This window comes from Engraulis encrasicolus, chromosome 16 (genome assembly GCF_034702125.1).
Source record: "Engraulis encrasicolus isolate BLACKSEA-1 chromosome 16, IST_EnEncr_1.0, whole genome shotgun sequence".
In the NCBI taxonomy this organism is placed as follows: domain Eukaryota; kingdom Metazoa; phylum Chordata; class Actinopteri; order Clupeiformes; family Engraulidae; genus Engraulis; species Engraulis encrasicolus.
The window spans coordinates 44,090,424-44,096,979 of NC_085872.1; the positions used below are offsets into that span (position 1 = coordinate 44,090,424).

The window sequence follows — 6,556 nt, forward strand, 5'->3', positions numbered from 1 at the left end:
ACATTTGGAACATGTACTTGTGAAATGTGGATTTTCACACATCCTCTTGTCATTTACCACCGTTTTCTGGGGGCTTAAAGTTGCTTGAAAAATTCTCACCTTTGAATTTGTGGGCATCTTTGAAGGACTGTGGTAAGTGCAGTTTTAAAGACAGAAGTTTGATATGGACAATGTATGTTCCCAACCATTCTGTGCATGTTGTGTTGGAAGACTGATCTTCTGCGATGAACAGTTTAGAAGATATGAAGTCTTTAAACTGGAAAAACTGAAACTTGGTGCCATCTTTGCCACGTTATTAAAAAAAAATGTCACGACTCACCACCATATTATCAACAGTTTTGGAAAGATTAGATGTCTGTTCTTAACATATCCAAAAACTGGGATGGTATTCTGCCTCATTTGGTCACAGTGATTTTTTAAAAACCCACTGTTGTGTGACTTCCACTGCTCTTATGAAAACCTGATATTGGGGGGCAACTTTGCCATGCTATACCAAAACAATGACAGCAATCACCACAATGAACTGAACAGTTTTGGAAAGATAGGATGTCTATTTGTGACATATCCAAAAACTGGGATGGTGTTCTGCATCAATGTCTTGTAATGACTCTTGAAAACCCCCTTCGACGTTACATCAGCAGCTCCTGTGAAAATGCCTAAGTCACATGAATTACCAGGGGCGGAGCTATAGGGGGACAAGCAGGGCATTTGTCCAGGGCCCTCCTGAATTTGTGGTAGGGGCCATAATCATGACCTTTGCAGACTTTTGGGTGCCAATCTATTTGGGCTGACACTGTGAAAGACAGGCAGTTTGACTTGGACATTTTTTGATACAAGAAATGTGACTTGAGTATTTTGAAGCACACAATAAGAAACAGTTGAGTGATTTATATACCATTATTATTTTTCTTTTTCTTTTAGCTTTTAGGTAACTACATTTTTGGTAACTAAATGTTCGTGAATTAAAGGTTATGGCCATGTGTTTAAACCTCAACACTGTAGGAGTTAACATTTTGCTATTGCAACGTAAAGTAAGTCTTGAATTGCAGTAGTGATAAATTAATTGAATCATTCTGATTTGTAAAGTAGCATTGTTAACACATAGTCTTGATACAGGATGTTTGCCAAACTTTATTTCAGCACATAATTTTTTAAACAAATTTCTTTTAGCTGAAAATATATTTTGATATTGTACTTCAACATATTCCAAATTTCCCATCTCTTCTGCAACTTTGCTCTGTTAGTAGAGGTGCATGTTTAATGATTTAATACATAGACCTTTGCCATGAACCAATACAATGCGCTAGGTTCCTCGGTCATGGTTAGGACTGGGGCGGGGCCAAGTTCTATGAACAGGTCACCTTTGTCATGGTTTTTTTTGGGGGGTGGGACACTTTTGTAATGGAGAAGAGAAAAAAACAGTGATGATACAAAAGGAGGAGACTGTTCGTAAGGAGGTAACCTGACTAAACAGCTGTCCTGCCCCTCCAATCACCATGACTGAGCTACCCTGAGCATGGTGCTAGACCACTGCAATACTGACTGAATGCTCGTCAAGGGTCAATTCTGCCACAGAGCTGAGCAATTTATGTATTAATGTTTAATGTTCTACATTAACCCTGATGCAATTGCACAAACAGACATACATGTATACATGGAGTGAAACACAAATCAAATGTAGAACGATAAAAACTAATATCTCATAAACAATCCAAAATAATCCACAGCAGACCTTCGAACTGCATCAAAGTTGGTAAACAAGTTGTTAAAGATTGATATGAATTGTAATAAAAAGCATTGAGATGTGGTGATAGTCAGGATGTACTTGTTTCAAGATCTACGGGGATGTTTCAGTGATTCAACATTTCATCACTTTATTCCGGTATTTGGTTTTCAGTGCCTAAAGATGAAGTTTACACACGTCTATAACCTTTGATTTTCTGAAATGTAGTTACGGAAAAAGGTGAAAAAAAAACTCTGTCAACAGCCACTTTTACTTTTTTGCCGTATTATATTGAGTGTGTCGAAAATGCTCAGGTCAAATATCTTGTATCAAAAATGTCTGACTCAAATTGCTCAAGTCATTCACAGTGGCGGAACAATTGCACATAGGGCCTCATGGCAAATACTGGTAGATAGGGCCCCCATGTAGCCTGCAAAGATCAGAGCAGGGGCCCCACCTCAATAGAGCAGCAAGCTGCAGATGTCACACAGCCGTTTTTACAAGTCCATTCTTAAAAAATGAGACAGAGCACCACCCCAGTTTTTGGATGTGTTAAAAACAGACATTGAGTCTTTCTAAAACTGTAAATGTCATAGTGGTGAGTTCTGTTATTTCTTTTGTATAACATGGCGAAGATGCCACTAATATCAATTTTTCATAGTAGCTGTGGAAGTCACACAACAGTGGGTTTTTGAAAAATCATTGTGACCAAATGAGGCAGAATACCATCACAGTTTTTGGATATGTTAAGAACAGACATCTAATCTTTCCAAAACTGTTGATAATATGGTGGTGAGTCGTGACATTTTTTTTAAATAACATAGCAAAGATGGCACCAAGTTTCAGTTTTTCCATTTTAAAGACTCCATATCTTCTAAACCTTTCATCGCAGAAGATCAGTCTTTCAACACAACATGCACAGAATGGTTGGGAACATACATTGTCCATATCAAACTTCTGTCTTTAAAACTGCGCTTACCACGGTCCTTCAAAGATGCCCACAAATTCAAAGGTGAGAATTTTTCAAGCAACTTTAAGCCCCCAGAAAACGGTGGTAAATGACAAGAGGATGTGTGAAAATCCACATTTCACAAGTACATGTTCCAAATGTTACCCCTTGAAATTTGTACGGACCTACTTATAGCAGTTTTTTAGATACGGCAATCTGAAAGTGGGCTCTCTGACAAGTCTGTTCCAAACGAGTCAGGGGGGTACCTGACAATAACATTTTTAATGACAAAACTATGAGGAGTTGAGAGCTATAATTTTGCACTTTTCCCATTGGGACGTTTGTGAACCTCCTTGATTTTTTTCTGCCAAATCTGAGATGGTCGTGCGGGATGATTCGGAGATTTGGCGTGGAATGACCCTTTTTATTTCATTTTTCACTTCGTTTCATAGTTTTTCAATATTGTGGTTAATCAAACTGTTAAGCAGCATGTCTTGTATGAATTGTGCAATACAAATTATTTTTTTCTTACTATTAATCTTCTTCTTATTATTATTATTACTATTATTATCAGTGTTCCACCAGCAGGGGCACAGTACCATTAGTTCTATCTGCCAAGCCTAAGATGATGAATTAGGTTAATAGAGACGTTTCTTTAGAAACTCGCCCTTATTGCCCTGCTGCAATCTGCTAGCCAGGTCACTAGGGTGCCGTCTTTGTCCGGCGTAAGGCACAGCATTAAACCGGACGAAAATGCATTAAAATGCTAAGAAACGCACATTTCCTTGGGGAAGGACCCCCCAAACCCCCCCTTCTAAAATATGTCCTATTTCCTGTGACAGAGATGGTCACCCTACTGGTCACTCATACTAATTTCATAATATGGAGACAGATGTGAATGAGCAAACGCTCATAGCAAGCCCAGGCTGGCAATCTGCGCACAGACAAACAAATTAAGGGCTGACAACAACAACTCTATTGACTCTTCTATGATGAGTGAAAGTGTGTGATCTCTGAATTGAGAGGATAACAGATGGTCTCTTGTTGCAACATAGCGATGACAGCACAGCAGATGAAGGTGTCTGGACAGTGCAATGCACAGACACCTTGGAAGAGAGGATAACAATGTCCCAAATATGAGACAAAAACAGAGAGGCAGGCAGACGGGTCCACACACAAGACACTGTGGCATTGTTGTGACCATGTCACAATCTCCCATAAGGGCTTGAGACTTTGAGTTGCTGTATACTCAAACACAGACTATAATGTCTTCTCGTTCAGACACTAGTTCTGGGCCTTGAGGTTGTATTATTCATTCGTCCTGGTCCTGTTCATCCTAAACCCTGCTCCAATGTGCTGCATTGTTCTTTGCGAACTTGGGCTCTGTAACATTATGCAACAAGAACCAATAATGCTACGGGCGTATTATTTTGATGAAGATGCGCGCCCTGTTCAGAATGCAAACAGTTTTGAAAACCTATCAAAGGAAGGCTCGCCGTGAAAGCTAATGTAGACGTCTGGCTCTCTCAAGCACACGACAAGTAACAAACATGGTTATTATCATTTCTAATAACAGGTGGTATGCCGTATGATACACAAATATGCCTGCATAGGTGACCTCATCATTATTTTCACTGTGCAAGTGAACACACGGTGTCTGCCATAGAAAGGTAGCTATTATGCCGAAGACTCTCGGTGAATACACCGACATGAATGCATGTTGACATCTTCAACTTGGGGCATGCCACTTCATTCCTCTTCAGTGTTTTGCACATAAACACTCCTTATATTCATAAATAGGCATTGCACCGCTAGCCATGCAGACAACGGTGCAAATGGAAGGACACAAGGCGTCTATTTTCAGAGTTGCGGTGTCTGCAGATTGCCCAAACTCGTTTTCTTATTTATATCGTAAGCTAACATGGCAACACATCTAATTTTGCAGCTAGTTATCTATGGAGCCCTCCTCTGTGTCCATATGGCCCATACCCAACCATAACGTTAGCATGTAGCTAATGTTAATCAGCTAGGATAACTCGCCGAGAAATCCTGGGATATGCGAGATGCTAGCTAAACTGTCATTATCTTTAGATGTTGCCTGCCTTAGTGCATTAACAGGTCAATGTCACTGTTTGACTGATTGAGATTCATTGCTAGAACCCCGATTTCGCTTACGGCCGACTCGTCGTTTTAAATCAGTATCATAATCAAATAGTTACCTCATTTAATATTTCTAGGAATAACTGCTAGCCACCTAGCCTAATATTAGCTAACTACGGCAGCAAACGTTTGTTTTGACCTGATGTTAGCCAACAAGCTAGCTTTACAGATCGCTACCCCCAATGCAAAACGTGAGAGGCCAACTTCACCAGTAAACACGAGGTCTGCCTTACCTCTGCTTAAAAATAGCGATGCATTTCTTGTTGAAAATTACTTTTCCCGTTTAAACCCCTCCATAAAGTTGGAGTTTAGTGTGAGCTACATTCGGATGAATGCCCTCCGACCACCTCCCACAGATAGTTTTCGTGCTTGGAAAAGGCATTGAAGTGACGTCATTGTAAACAATTTTACGGAGGAATGCATTGTGGGGTATATTGAGTCCTCCTATGTCTACACAGCAGCAGTAAATTAAAAAAAAATTTAAAAAAAAAGTCTATGAAAGTACAGAAAAAACTATTTTGCATCTAAGATAAAAGAATACTGTGACGATACATTGATTGTAAAACTGACATAGGCTAGGCTACACCACAGTTGCCTAAGGAAGGTGGCACAGTTGGTAGGCTAGAGCCTAGACCATTGCAAATTTGGGTAGGTGATAGGCTAGTCTGGTAGGCCTTATTATGTAAAAAAAAAAAAACAGGGAGAAAATATAATAATAATAATAATAATAATAATAATAATAATAATAATAATAATAATAATAATAACTAGATTGCATTTCCTCACAGAAAATGCTGGAGTATGCTTGCCCTCCATGCATTCGCTGCCCCTCATGCATGCGTTGCCCTTCATGCATGTTGCCCTTCGTGGAGGTTGCCCTTCATGCATTGCTCTTCATCCATGTTCAGCACACACACACACACACACACACACACACACACACACACACACACACACACACACACACACACACACACACACACACACACACAATCTAACACAAACACCCCATAAGAGTCAAAAAGTCAAAAACATGTTTTTTTTGGTGTACCACCCCCTGGACACCATATTGTACACTTGCATATCTTTGTTGTGCATCCTTTGGGCTAGGGTAAGAGCACCAAATAGCTTTAAATTATTTGGCTTAAGTTCCTGGGCCAATACATTGAGGCCATTGGCCCATAGTGTAAATGGGGCTGATATTGACCTAACACATTTTCGCTAATTGTGGCGCCCCCCAGCAGCCAATTTTCACAAAAATCGGTATGTAGCCTTTGGCTATAGTGAAGATAATGTGTACTCATTTTTGTTGTGATACGAGTAGGCGTTGCCGAGATATGAGCTCACTTCCTGTTTGGCGTCTTCACCGCCAAATTTGATTGGCTCCTGTTCAAAGACGGTTCAAGACATCAGTCCGTAACTTTCAGGGTAGCTGTATCTCAGTCTGAACATGATCTGATGAATTTTTTGGGACACTCTCACGAAAAATGTGGGAGGGAAGTCATTTTTATTGATTTTTACAACATTCAAAATTGCGGGAAAACTTTCCGAGATCCAAAATTTTGTCAAAGGGTGCGTTGGATTCGGCTTGGTCCAAGGATAATGTGAATACCATTGTGGTTGTAATACATATGGGCGTTGCCGAAATATAAGCTAACTTCCTGTTTGGCCTCTTCAATATGGCCAAAACACAGTTCCATCAATTGTGGCGCCCTCCCAGTGGC

General features: G+C 40.1%; 1 protein-coding gene across 1 annotated transcript in view; it reads right to left on the bottom strand.

The window, feature by feature from the left end:
- Positions 1 to 5,196, bottom strand: part of acvr1l (activin A receptor, type 1 like) — a 33,661-nt gene extending 28,465 nt beyond the window's left edge. The window contains exon 1 of the mRNA XM_063219735.1: positions 5,066 to 5,196. The gene's annotated coding sequence lies outside the window, so the exon portion shown is untranslated. The remainder of the gene's footprint in view (positions 1 to 5,065) is intronic.
- Between the last annotated feature and the right edge of the window lie 1,360 nt (positions 5,197 to 6,556).